Raw genomic sequence first — 13,310 nt, 5'->3', positions numbered from 1 at the left:
TTTGTTATGGTCCAAATGACTTTATTAAAAGATTGGAATCTGAAACGTTTTTGTTATTTTCTGACAGCGGAGAGAGAAAAGGGGACCAAAGTCAACACTCAGTAATAACACAATTTTGGATTTTTGTGTTATAAAACAACACTGAGTGTCGGATATTTAGCACCATTAAAGAGTTACAATATGTCACTTTAACTTCCCAGGGACTTTTACAAGTGTTATGTTTAAAGCCATAAGTGTTGAATTGACACTGAGGGTTATGCTGTGTTGTGTTGACGCCGTTTCCCACATCGTAACCTGCGTTGTAATACTTATTCAAAGTGACATGTATCATTTTTACAAGTCCATTTTAATTCTCTGATTGTATTACAGCCCTCCCAGCCAGCCCCCAGTAAGAGAACCAGAACAGAGGAGAGCCAGAGAGGCTGGAGATGGAGAGAGGTACAAATAGAGGATGAGAGGGGGGGGTAGCACGGAGGTAAAGAAGAAGGGAGGGGCACCAGGTCCCAGGGGAGAAGTGAGAGGGAGAGAGAGCGGCTGATGTCATCCTTGTGAAGCAGCCAATCAGAGAGCAGCAGAGAGGGAAGGAGAGGAGGGAGGAGAGGCAGCGCTCAGAAGGGTGTGTTTTATGTACCACTGCAGAATCAGTGAGAGAAAGACACGAGAAAATCACGACTCAGTGGACAGGAAACACAGACTAAAGAAGAAGAAGAAGAAGAGAAGACGAAGAAGAGATTGTGACCAGGAGGAAACAGAGGATACAAGACAAGAGGAGACAGAAGGAGAGACGCCACACCTCCAGAGGTAAGATAAAAAAGAAAGCATCCCAGCATGCCGCTTGTGTCTGGGTTTCCATCCATGCGTGTGTGTGTGTGTGTGTGTGTGTGTGTGTGTGTGTGTGTGTGTGTGTGTGTGTGTGTGTGTGTGTGTGTGTGTGTGTGTGTGTGTGTGTGTGTGTGTGTGTGTGTGTGTGTGTGTGTGTGTGTGTGTGTGTGTGTGTCGCGTATGCTGGCTGGAGGGAGCAGGATGTCTTACATAATATGATGCCAAGTATGAACCACTGTGCAGGGTGTGCTCTGTGTGTGAATGGATGTAAATGTGTGTGTGTGGATTAACATGTGTGTGAATGTACATGTGTGTGTGGATGCATACTTCCCTTCTGTCTGCTTTCACTGTCTGCACCTTTTGACTTCAAACGTGAAAAGACCATTCATGTTTCCAGACAAACAGGCTGTGTGGGTAAATCCGTCTGCAGGGAGTGTCTGATTCAGCTTTTTAATATCTCGATATGTCCTCCGCAGCCGTGTGTATTTATTAATATTGAATGAAATAGAGCACTATGCAACATTATAGTGTTCAATTATTCAGGACTGGTTTTTAGCCCGCTTCCTCCCCGGCTAAAAGTCTTCTGTCAGATGTGATTTCTTTTTTTTGTGTCATGCTCGTATTACAAATGAAATCATGGATATTGAAAGCACCATGGCTTCTCAGCGGTGGTACTGACCTGCGCTGAGCTGTACCTTCATAATAATAATGGGTTCCATTTATAAAGCACTTCATATTTGATTTCAAATCCCAAAGTGCTACAAGTAGTGAGCATGAACAGTATAAATATGGTTTTCTATGTTTTCTTACATTGGGGAGTTAAAAAAGAAAAAGCGGAGTGCCTCAGGGCAGCGACTGGGACTTCCTCAACTGTCAACTCTTACTATAGATGTTTGGGAGCGATTTAGATTTTTTTTCATTATTTATTTTTTTTTATTTTTTTGGGGGCAATGTTAGGCTTTTTTTAAGATTTTTAATTATTTTTAAAAAGATTTTAAATTATTTAATGTTGATTTTTTTTTTTTTCAGAGCTTTTTGCTTTCTTTCAGATTTTATTTTATTTTTTAAAGATTTTTTTGAGCTTTCAGTGCTTTATTAAAATGACAGTGATGAAAGGGTGAGATAGAGGGGATTATTTATTAATCTATGGATTATTGTTTAAGAGCTAGATACATATCCTTTAGTTTTTCGTCTGTAAAATGTATTAAAAAAAGTCAGAAACAAAAACATACAACAATAATATATATATATATATTCTCTTTTTTCTCACTCAAATGAATAATTATAACAAAGTACAAAAAAAAAAGAAGAAAAAAAATATATATATATTCTCAAATAGTCTCAAATCATCCCAAGGTGGGGCCTTCAGTTCACATGTCTTGTTTTGGCTGAAACATTTAAAAAAAAAAAAAAAAGATATTCACAAAGAAAAACTCAACATTTCCACATTAAGGGGTCCTTCATTTTCACATTTTGCAGTTGTTGCTTAAAATGATGATTATTCGATAATTAAAACAGTTGAATTGTAATCTTCACATCTGATGTGTGTGGTGCTTCTCATACGGACCCACAATCCTACAAAGGGGACTCCTCTCACTGTCTGGTTTCCTCCCTGCTGTGCTCGTCCCTTTCACACTTTTCACCAGGTTCTGTTTACTCTCAAATTCCTCTTCTCACTCGTAGCAACGCCATTTAACCAACACAAACACCTCCGTTCGTTTGCCTTTCTGTCGTTTGCATTGTCGGGTTTCTCACCTCGACTGTGGCCTGCCTTGAGCTTAGTCCAGAACCTGAGAGGAAGGGGGGGAGGAGAGAGAACGGAGGAGATATTAATGAGAGACAGGCGAGCTAAAAGATTTATCCCAGAAGAGAAAGATTATCCAGAAAGAGAGGATGAGGAAGAAGAGAGGGAGATGAAAAGAGAGTCTGGGAATAGGATGAGAGGAAGAGGAGGATGAGGAGGAGGGAAAGTTAAGAGCGAATGGCGTTGGAGGATTTTTTAGCCAAAATGTTTTCTCTCCTCCTCCTCCTCCTCCTCCTCCTCCTCCTCCTCCTCCTCCTCCTCCTCCTCCTCCTCCTCCTCCTCATGTTTGGCACTACTCAAGTGGACTGTAACCATCTGGTGATATTTTATATTGGCGCCTCTCTTATACTTTACAACCTCCAGACTGACGAATGAAGGGACACATATGTAGATTATTATGAAGAAATCTATTCATAATTATTTTTAAAACAATGGCTCCTTGATTTTAGACAGAGGGCGACAAGAGCTAGATATTTTAGATGTCTGTAGATTATATTTCTGGTTCTAATTTAGGTCATTTTAAACTGCAGCAGTGTCGGTCAGCAATATACATACTCGTTATTCCCACTTTTACTATATCTTTGTCTTAATTCACTCAATGACTGTTCAGATAACATTCCGTATTGTTATCTTCTTAAATGATCTTGTTTTTATATATACTTGTTTGTTTTTTGACTGTGGATTGACAATAATGTGACGAAAGTCGTGTGTTGTCGACCCCATGTGACATTCAGGACATGCAGTGGGATGTTGTCACTGCAGTAACACTTTTTTTTTTTACTTTTTTTACTTTATTTAGGACCTTATTAGTAGAAGGTCCCAAATAAAGTTTAAAAAAGAAAAGTGACCTCTCTTGTCCGCCGGAGAGATAACCCTGTAAAATCTTCTTAAATGTGATGTATGTGCCTTCACCAGTTGATGTAGAATACAATGAAATGGTAGTTTATGTTAGTGCAGGGTAGCGATAGCCCCATAATTATAAATACAGATACTTCAGGAAATACAGAGGCTGGATTTGTACACTGTATATTTAATTTTAAATGTATTAAAATCATCTTTTCTCTTTGGATAAAGACTAAACTCTGAGTTGGGGTGGCTGGATTGTGTCCTTTCAGTGTTTCTGTGTTTTTTGAGGGGCATACATAAGTTTAAAAACTATCTTTGAACCTTCAGTCCAAGTTGTGATTAGATGTTGGTAAGAGCTGTTGATTATCATTACCACTGTAGCGTTTTAGCTTTTGGTCATTCTTTTTATTAGCTGTGTCCTGCAGCTCCATAGGTCGCTCTTTGGGTAATTCCCTCCGCCCTCCGCCCTTTGCCCTTCGTCAGTGAGAGCAGCAGCTCATACATAGCTTCTACAGTATCTAATATATTCCTGCACCATGGCAAAACTCATGTAGAAACGTGTGGGTGGTATCCTTGCACTCAGCAGAGAGTGTTTGTAAAGTTGTGTGGTTGTTATGCATGCACTCCCGGTTGCAGCTCAGACTCAGAAATCCCTCATCCATCCCACAGCGGACGTTTCCTTACGAGTGCAAAGGGACAGTGCGGAAATAAGGCTTACAAATTCAATCTAGCAATCAAACACACATGTTATAAAATAAGAAAGCAACCAGGACAAAAGTTTGTTTTCCCATTGTGTTAGTTTTCAAATCTGTTTACAATAGTCCTGTGAGCTAAGTGATATCACACTAAGAAGACAGATAGAAGAAAGATAGAAATATCATATTACTGTTGAATAGAGAAATGTCTCAAGCTGGAATTAGAAGCATCAGCCTTGAAGCTTTCGGCTTTAGTGCTGAACGTCCACTCAGCTGTTGCTGCCTGTCTGACAGCGTAACCTTTCAGAGCCAGACTGACTGACTGTCCTCCTGTTATCATGGAGATGTGTGCGATAGTGTATTTAGTAAAAGGACGGCCTGCATGTCTGTTGTCCTGCCAGCTCTAGAGTCGATAACAGTCCCCGGAGAAAGGTTGAGGAGACGCTTGGAGCCAGGCTGAGAGCGGAGGGTCGGAGGGAGGTCCGTCCAGCTAAATGAGATTAGTCTGACTTTTGCTCTCTTTCAGTTCCTGTCTCTATCTCTGCTTCCTCTGTACTTCTCATTATGCTTTTTCTAATCCATCTTCATCCATCTGCCTCTCACGCCCCCGCTCCCTCCCCTCTGATCCATCTTTCCTCTCCTTTCTTTCTCTTTATCCCCCTTGTTTTTCCACTTCTCCTCCACAGAAAGAGGCCTTTGTGTTGAGAAATGAGAGGAATGCCCCCCTGTTTCCTCTCAGCTCTTCTTCCTCATTTCTTCAACCCTTCTTTTCCTGCGTGTGTGTGTGTGTGTGTGTGTGTGTGTGTGTGTGTGTGTGTGTGTGTGTGTGTGTGTGTGTGTGTGTGTGTGTGTGTGTGTGTGTGTGTGTGTGTGTATGTGTGTGTGTGTGTGTGTGTGTGTGTGTGTGTGTGTGTGTGTAAAGAGGGTTGGGGGGGCACCCATTAGCCGGGATTAGAGACCGTAGGAGGGTCTTAACAGCCCCTCTGTGTTCGGCGTTTTAATCTCCACAGAAACAGCTAATCTAGTTTCAATGCTCGCAACATGTACAGTGAACACACACATGTGCAAACACACACACATTTACGCGCGCACACACTTCCTCCTGCAAATATGTGACTCTTTCTGCTCAGTGTGGGACAGGAGGCCATTCATGAATTGACCACAAACACAGAGGACACTTTATCAGCCAAGAAGCTGACCCACGATGTCATCAGTCAGTCGAGTGACACACGAGCACATGGTGCAACACATATCCCATCACAACACAACGTACAGTGAAATATGACATAACACTGACTCACTCAGTGTCTGCGCGTTCCCTTTGCTTGATGACACAGTTCGATCAATGGGATCCTTTCAGTTCTGATCAATACTGTCATAACTGGGTCGTTCTCCAGTAAGAGGAAAGACTTGGAGACATATCGATTTGTGTCAGCAAATCATTTGATCGACTTTGTTGTCACTTTTCCAGCCGAAATGTCAAACATCCTCGACTTGTCTTTGACTCAAATACATTGAAAATCTGTGGGTATTGAATTGGTGGGAGGAAAGAACAAGACGGACAAGAAGGTATTTATTTTCATACGCACAACAAAGACAGAGAAGAATGTCGTGAGAAGTCAGTACAACAACTGTACAAAATAATATGAGATTAACCCATTCAATATATAACATTCTTTGTTTTTTACATTCGGAGAGTTGGAGCTGACATTTTTCCACCATTTTCTGTCTATGAATTAAGAAAAAATATAATATATGATTACAAATTAAAATAATCGTTAGGGTTGCATTTCAGCGTCATTCAACCCTGACAGCGATATCTGCCTAAAGCTTGAAGCGTTCCATTTATCATGCCCGACTTCTTTTCCGTTCGTCCCTCATCCTGTCCCTCCATTACGTCAACAGGCTCACAATTATTAGATTGTTTCAATACGGTAACACTTAACAAACCTGCACTTCCTGGGTGGCTCAGCTGTGAACTACGTATATTAGTAACTGTGATTCAGACGTAGACGATGGAGCGTCTTTTATCATGCAGAAGATTTCTGGGGGGAAGTCGCTCTAAATGTGGAGTCTTATGTGCTCCTTTCGGTTATCTCCTCATACCTGCAGGGAGTCGTAACTTCCTCCAAAGCGGACCATCTGTCTGTGAGATAACGGTGTGTGTGTGTGTGTGTGCGTGTGCGTGTGCGTGTGTGTGCGTGTGCGTGTGCGTGTGCGTGTGCGTGTGTGTGTGTGTGTGTGTGTGTGTGTGTGTGTGTGTGTGTGTGTGTGTGTGTGGACTAGCATTACTATACTTGTGGGGACCTACATCTGTTTACATAGTCATGTGTGGGGACTCGCCTCCCTTATGGGGACAAATTGGAGGTCCCCATAAGGGGGATCATTAATTTTAGGGTGAAGACTTGGTTAGGGTAAGGGTAAGGTTAAGGGTAAGGGTTAGGCATGTGTTGGTTATGGTTAAGGTTAGGATAAGTCTCTAGGAAATGCATGTAAGTCAATGTAATGTCCCCTGAAGTGATGTATACATGGTGTGTGTGTGTGTGTGTGTGTGTGTGTGTGTGTGTGTGTGTGTGTGTGTGTGTGTGTGTGTGTGTGTGTGTGTGTGTGTGTGTGTGTGTGTGTGTGTGTGTGTGTGTGTGTGTGTGTGTGTGTGTGTGTGTGTGTGTGTGTGTGTGTGTGTGTGTGTGTGTGTGTGTGTGTGTGTGTGTGAGAGAGGGAGGGAGAGGTGAATCGAGGAGATGCAGGGAGTGGCAGCGGGGAGAAAGCGAGGGAGAGGTGTGGAGGGACGGAGTGGGGGATGGGAGAAAAGAGGGAGGGGCAGCGTGGGGGATGGGGGAGAGAAATATTGCTGTGTGCTGCTGGAGTCAGGGGGTTACCATGGGGATGGGGGAGAGACGGGAAAGGGATGGCAGGAAGAGATGCTGGCTGATCTCACACACACGTTCACACACTTACACACAATGCAGATTGACATTTTCAAAGACTGATTGAATAATATGATAAGAATCACATCTCCTTTTAATTTAAACCTTCCTTCCTGTTCTCTCAGGGTGTGGTGAGTGGGGGGAGGGGGTGAAGGAGAATGGGAGATAAAGAGAGACTCTCTCAGATGAGTGGAAATAAAGAAATGCGATCGCCCACATGGGAGTGGTGTAACTTGGAGACAGAGTTGTGGCTTCTTGCAGGACATCGAGACAGAGATATGAGAGCCGACATGGATTTCAAAGTGCATCCAGAAATGCCGTTACTATATTATAGTATTTTTCAAATCTCCTTACAATAGAGAACTCAATTATTTCACACTTAGAAGACACAGGGATTGGCAAAACAGTAGACGATGTAGACAATTCCCATTTTTGTGTGCAAATATAGAAAACACAACAAAGTCGCCGCTGAAAGTCTCTTCAAATGATCGAACATTGACTGTAGTTTTAAAGACCTTTTTGATTTGGCACCAAATACAAATATGAACCTGAAAATGAGCGTAATGTGTCCTCCCTAGCACCCAGATTGCGTGTCTCTGATATTGGCTGACATTGTTTGGAATTAGTCAGACAGTAGCAAAAGGCTAAAAGGCTTACGCTAAGTTCGGAGCTAGATAGGATAAGAGATGGACTTTTATTAATCCCCGTGGGGAAACGGTTTCTCTGCATTTGACCCATCCTAGTGTAGGAGCAGTGGGCTGCCATTTTGAACAGCGCCCGGGGAGCAGTGTGGGGAACGGTGCCTTGCTCAGGGACACCTCGGTAGCACTTGGTCTTTCCGGGACTTGAACTGGTGACCTTCCATTTGCCAAGCCAAGTCCCGATCGACTTCGCCACCACCGCCCCTAACCAACGAACTTCAGCGTATGTCGATGCATTTCTCACTTTGTTGTGTTAATTCAAATTACTGCACTTTATTTTGTTTATTACCTTGTGTATTTTAAGCTCCAGTGCCTTTGAAGTTTCAGAGACTCTGCATATTTTCTCTTAAATCGTTAAAGGTCCCTCTAAGAAATAACTAAACATAGGCGTTCTTTCGTAAAACGTGCAGCTCTGACCTTTTTTGCACCCTTACTCTGTCCGATCCTCTGGAGCCTCAGAGCCGCCGCCGCCGCCGCCGGGCTCGACCTCACAACTCGAACATCAAGAGGAAGAGGTTCTTATGTGAAGAGCACAAATCAAACTTCTTCTACGCACCAGCAGGGATTAGGTGTGATGTGAGGGTCTCTCAGTAGGGTTGGCAGCAGCTGTGCAGAAAGAAAGGTTGAGAGCCAGACGATCCTCTGGGTGGAGGTGTGTGTGATGGTGGGTGTGTGTGTGTGTGTGAGTGGGTAGATGTGTGTGTGGCGGGCTCAGGCGGCTGGATGATGTGATGATGTTGCCAGTGGTGGGAAACAAATCAGTGAAACTGTTCTAGCGTAATTTTCTATTTGGAATAATAACAAGAGATCAAGTTATGGTTCACCTGCAACGATTCACCACCTGACCTCCGGCTGATGATCTCATCCAGACTGCGTTATAGATTTAATTAACCAATTACAGTCTGCAGAAGATTACATTTTCTTTAACCCTGATCCTTCTCTAATATGACATGTTGTTATATGTCGATATTGTTACCGTCATCGTCACTTAAATTAGTAATAGGCTAATTCTCTATTTGGACTAGTTTCTGTATCGCCTCGATGCTCACAAGGTCTGACCACGTCATCAAGAAGAGGGAAACGAAAAGACTCTATTGTCATATGAACAACAGGGACGATGTAGTATTAAATACATCTGACCAAATAAAGTCTAAAATAGTGCAAGAGACACTTTGGTGCAAGTCAAATGCAGGTATAAAGAAACTATATGCATCTTATGAAATACAAATGAATGCCCAATCAAGATTTCTTTGATCAACTGTGCTATTAATGCTGAGTGAAATTTAATATATCTTTATAATAATAATAATGGATCTCCTGCAACGTTAGTTTTTTGGCCAGACGCTTTCGTTCACGCTTTTGCTGATCAATATTTCAATAATGTATTGGTATCGCAATATGAGACTAGATATTCTCTTCGATTTTGGACACCATTACCGTTGTCTTCTCTTGGTTTTAGATTACAGTAAAGTAATTCAGAGTTTACTATGATCTACTTATTCTCCTTTCCCCTCAAAGTTATTATATCTGCATAACTGGTGATTATTTATCGAAGATCTCACGGTGTAAATGTGTTGTGTCTGCGTCAATTGTCCACCTTACAATACTGTAACAATTTGAACGTTGAAGTTTATGATCTTCTTCATGATATCGCCCAGCCGCTGTTCACACTCATCACCACAGAGGTTTCCAGTAAACATCCCAGTGGACCCTAACCCTAGCTGCTCAGCACTGAACATCAGACAGACTCAGTTAGAGACTTGCTGGTGAACACAGTGGAGCATTTAGCAGCTGGAGAACCCCATATTTCCCTCAGGAGCTGGCGCACTCTTAAAGTGAAGCTCAAAGAGACTGAATATGTAATGATTGGGATTTATCTCCAGTGCGAGCAAATTAAGCAGAATGACCAAAAACCAAAATGTTTCCTCAAACCTGAGTATTTGTGCCTAAAAGTGATAGATTTATCGCATCGTAAAACATTCTGCTGTAAGATCAGAAAACACAGATGTTTTTCACTGATTTGTAGGATTTGTTGGCTGTTTTTTTGTTTTTTTAAGAAAACTTAAAACACAACCAATTATAAGTCCCAAAATTAGGAAATGTACATTATTAAAACAAAGCGACAGCACAGTTATAAAGCAAAACAAAATGAATGAATAACAAGCACGCATTAAGAAAATCTAATCAAAAGAGTACTCATCGATAATTCTAAAAAAAAAGGGAACATATCAAAGTAATTAAAGGTGGGGTAGGTAACTTTGGAGAAACCAGCTCGAATGCGCTAGAATTTTAAAATACACAGCCGGAACAAATCTGCCACTTCCTCACAGAGCCCCTCCTCCAACACACACAAACGCGCACATGACCAATGAGGGCACAAGATCAGTTTGTGCCCCGACGGAAGGCTGACAGGCAGGAAGGTCATCCAGTTACTTTAGCCGGGCCGAGGCAGATGATTGGTCGTGCTTTTTACAGCACCACGGCTTCCACAGGTGACATTTGTTTATGAATTGTTTGTCAAAGCGCTTAAGATAGTCATGACTCATTGCTATCAGGACGTTAAGAGCATTCCATGGAATATAACAAAAAGTGTATCTCGAGCCGGTTTCTCAAACTTTCCTTCCCCACCTTTAAATGATAGCCAGTCATACCATTACATTTCTTTTGAAAAGGGAATATTTCACAAACATGTAACACTGATTATCTCACTCAAGAGGAGAGAAGACACAGAGTCAGTCTCGCTTACTGATCCTGCTGCTCAGCAGTGAGTTAGTTGGTTAACTGAGCGTCACACACACACACACACACACACACACACACACACACACACACACACACACACACACAGACACACACACACACACACACACACACACACACAGACACACACACACACACACACACACACACACACACACACACACACACACACACACACACACACACACACACACACATGATATATGATCATGTCCTGTATTGATTGGCAGGGAAGAGCAAAGCCACTATCTGAGACACTTAGCTCTGTTCGCAGCGCCGAGGCTGCACAGCATCATTATCAGTTCAACTCTAATATTGTTGGTGATTTTAATCCAATCTGTGCTAATATCATTACATCAGATTAATCAATTACTATTATGTAAGAGGATTACATCATTTCAAACCAAAATCCTTGTCTAATATGACCAGTTTCATCCAGTGATTTTGTTAGCATTGCAAGGGCTCCATCGACGAAAACAATGCAAGTTTTCCATTGGATTTGTAAATATTGCAGACAAGGTTTTGCTGGCATAATAATAAACTAAAAGGCTATAAAGAAACAAAAGCACGGTCACATGACTTCATTTCACCGCCGCTAAAATAAAGGCTGCTAATGTTCAGCTTAAGGGCAGCTAGTATCCTCCATTAGCCACTTGATAGCCACCGCCGTTCTTATGACACATAGAAGCTGCGGACATTCACCAGTGGTGTATCAACGGACATATTTTATTCCATGGAAATGTTTTTGAATATCTCGTAGACTTGGATTACCCAAACTTATTTCAGGCCTCTAAACAAAAACACGTTCAAAAACACGTTCAGATTTTGAGACGAGGACACCCAAAAGTTCTTAAATGCTAACTTATTTCTGTATGTTAGGACTCATGCACTTCTGTATTGTCACTTACATTAATTTCACTTCAAATTGTTTTGCTTCCTCCTCTCTCCGCCCTCTGTGTTTATTCTGTGTGAAGGCGGTGATAGATGTAGCCCGGGGTCTTGTATATACCGCCCTCAGCGCTCTGTTACACTGTGTCCTTTCACAGCTGGTGCCACTCGCCCCTCAGCTCAATCTAATAGACCCCAACGCGAGACAGGAAGCCACCCAGAGCGGAGCCGCTGTTTATCCAGCAACATACCGTCACTAATGACTGATTTATGCACTCCTCATAGCCGCTTCGTATGTCGTGTGGAGAGAGGCAAATCAGAAACAAACACATGCTACTGGCTTTGTGTCTGAAGAGGTGTGTGTGTGAGTGTGTGTGGGGTTGGTTGGAGGAGGGGGTAATCCAGAGGTGGCTAAACATTGTCACGCCAATAAGAGCTGATTTGAATGTGAAAGGCGTCAGGATGTGCTGGGGGACCAGCGGGTAAAAAGACCCCCGCATCTCGTCTGAAAGGCAAATAGACAGAAAATGACGACATGATTTAACTCAACACTGTGACAGGTAGATAAACACAGCATATCTGTACACTGCAGTACAGATAGTGCAGAGGAGATTCATCCATTTATTTTACTGATAGAAAATATTCAAGCAACATTTGATATATTTTAGGTGTCATTTTTGAGGCGCAAATTGCCCACTTCCAGCTTCTCGTTTATTTGGATTATGATCTTTCTCTTGTCTTGTGTGATTGTTAAAGGTGGGGTAGGTAAGTTTGAGAAACCGGCTCGAGATCGCTAGAATTTTAAAATACACAACCGGAGAAAATCTGCCACTTCCTCACAGAGCCCCTCCTCCAACACACACGAACGCGCACATGACCAATGAGGGCACGAGATAAGTTTGTGCCCCGATGGAAGGCTGACAGGCAGGTAGGCCATCGGTTGTACTTTTTACAGTATTACGGCTTCTACAGATGACATTTTGTTATGGATTTTTTGTCAAAGCACTTAAGATATTCATTGCTATCGGGATGTTAAGAGCATTCCATGGAATATAACAAAAAGTGTATCTCGAGCCGGTTTCTGAAACTTACCTACCCCACCTTTAAGTGAATATTTGTTGGGTTTAGGACTCTGTAAGACGTCCCAGTTTGCTTCAGGAGAATTGCGATTGATTATTGAAGACATAATCAGCAGCTTAACCGATGGTGGGAATAATCGTTATTTGCAGCCCTAAAATAGACACATGTTGACATGTGGTTGATTTTTATGTAATGAAATAGATAATTGTGTGCTTTTGTCTTTTTAAATTCCTGCCGTCCATTTCTCCATCATCTCCTTTACCTGATCATTCAAAGCATATTGTTGTTGAGATGAACTTGAGATTGAAGAACTGTATTTTGTTGTTTCCTGTAGTGCTCGATCGGAAATGGATTATACAACGTGTACAAAAACAAGTTTTAAACCATTTTTGTGGTTTCTCGAGGCAATGTTAAAAGCTGGGAAACACAGGGACAGGGGAATCACGATACTTGTTTCAATGTGGAGATAAAGCAGCATTTTAGACCAAATATGACAAACTATTTTGTCGCAATCTATCAATTAGTTGCGGAGACATTTCACTGAAAATGAAAATGTTATCCTCTCGATGGTGCTGAAGACGAATTCCTCCTCTGGGGATCGCAAATATTTCTAGGACATTTCACAGCAATCTATCCAGTAGTTGTTGGGATATTTCATTCTGGACCAAAGTAATTGACCAATTAAGATATCCATCCCTAGAGCAACGCCACTAGCCTGGTAAAAATCTCTGCCAGTGATTAAAACCGTTGCCAGGACATTTTATGGGCACATCAACAGTGTCTCAAT

The 13,310-nt window shown here is 42.1% G+C and overlaps 1 protein-coding gene across 1 annotated transcript in view; it reads left to right on the top strand.

The window, feature by feature from the left end:
• The first annotated feature begins 579 nt into the window (after window positions 1-579).
• The window catches only part of LOC117449262 (neural cell adhesion molecule L1.1-like), a 63,315-nt gene continuing 50,584 nt past the window's right edge, over window positions 580-13,310 (top strand). Inside the window, exon 1 of the mRNA XM_034086820.1 lies at window positions 580-801. The gene's annotated coding sequence lies outside the window, so the exon portion shown is untranslated. The remainder of the gene's footprint in view (window positions 802-13,310) is intronic.

The sequence above is a fragment of the Pseudochaenichthys georgianus genome, chromosome 7 (assembly GCF_902827115.2).
Source record: "Pseudochaenichthys georgianus chromosome 7, fPseGeo1.2, whole genome shotgun sequence".
NCBI classification, from domain to species: domain Eukaryota; kingdom Metazoa; phylum Chordata; class Actinopteri; order Perciformes; family Channichthyidae; genus Pseudochaenichthys; species Pseudochaenichthys georgianus.
The sequence above is the reverse complement of the archived record's forward strand: the minus strand, read 5'-3'. Positions and strand labels throughout refer to the sequence as shown.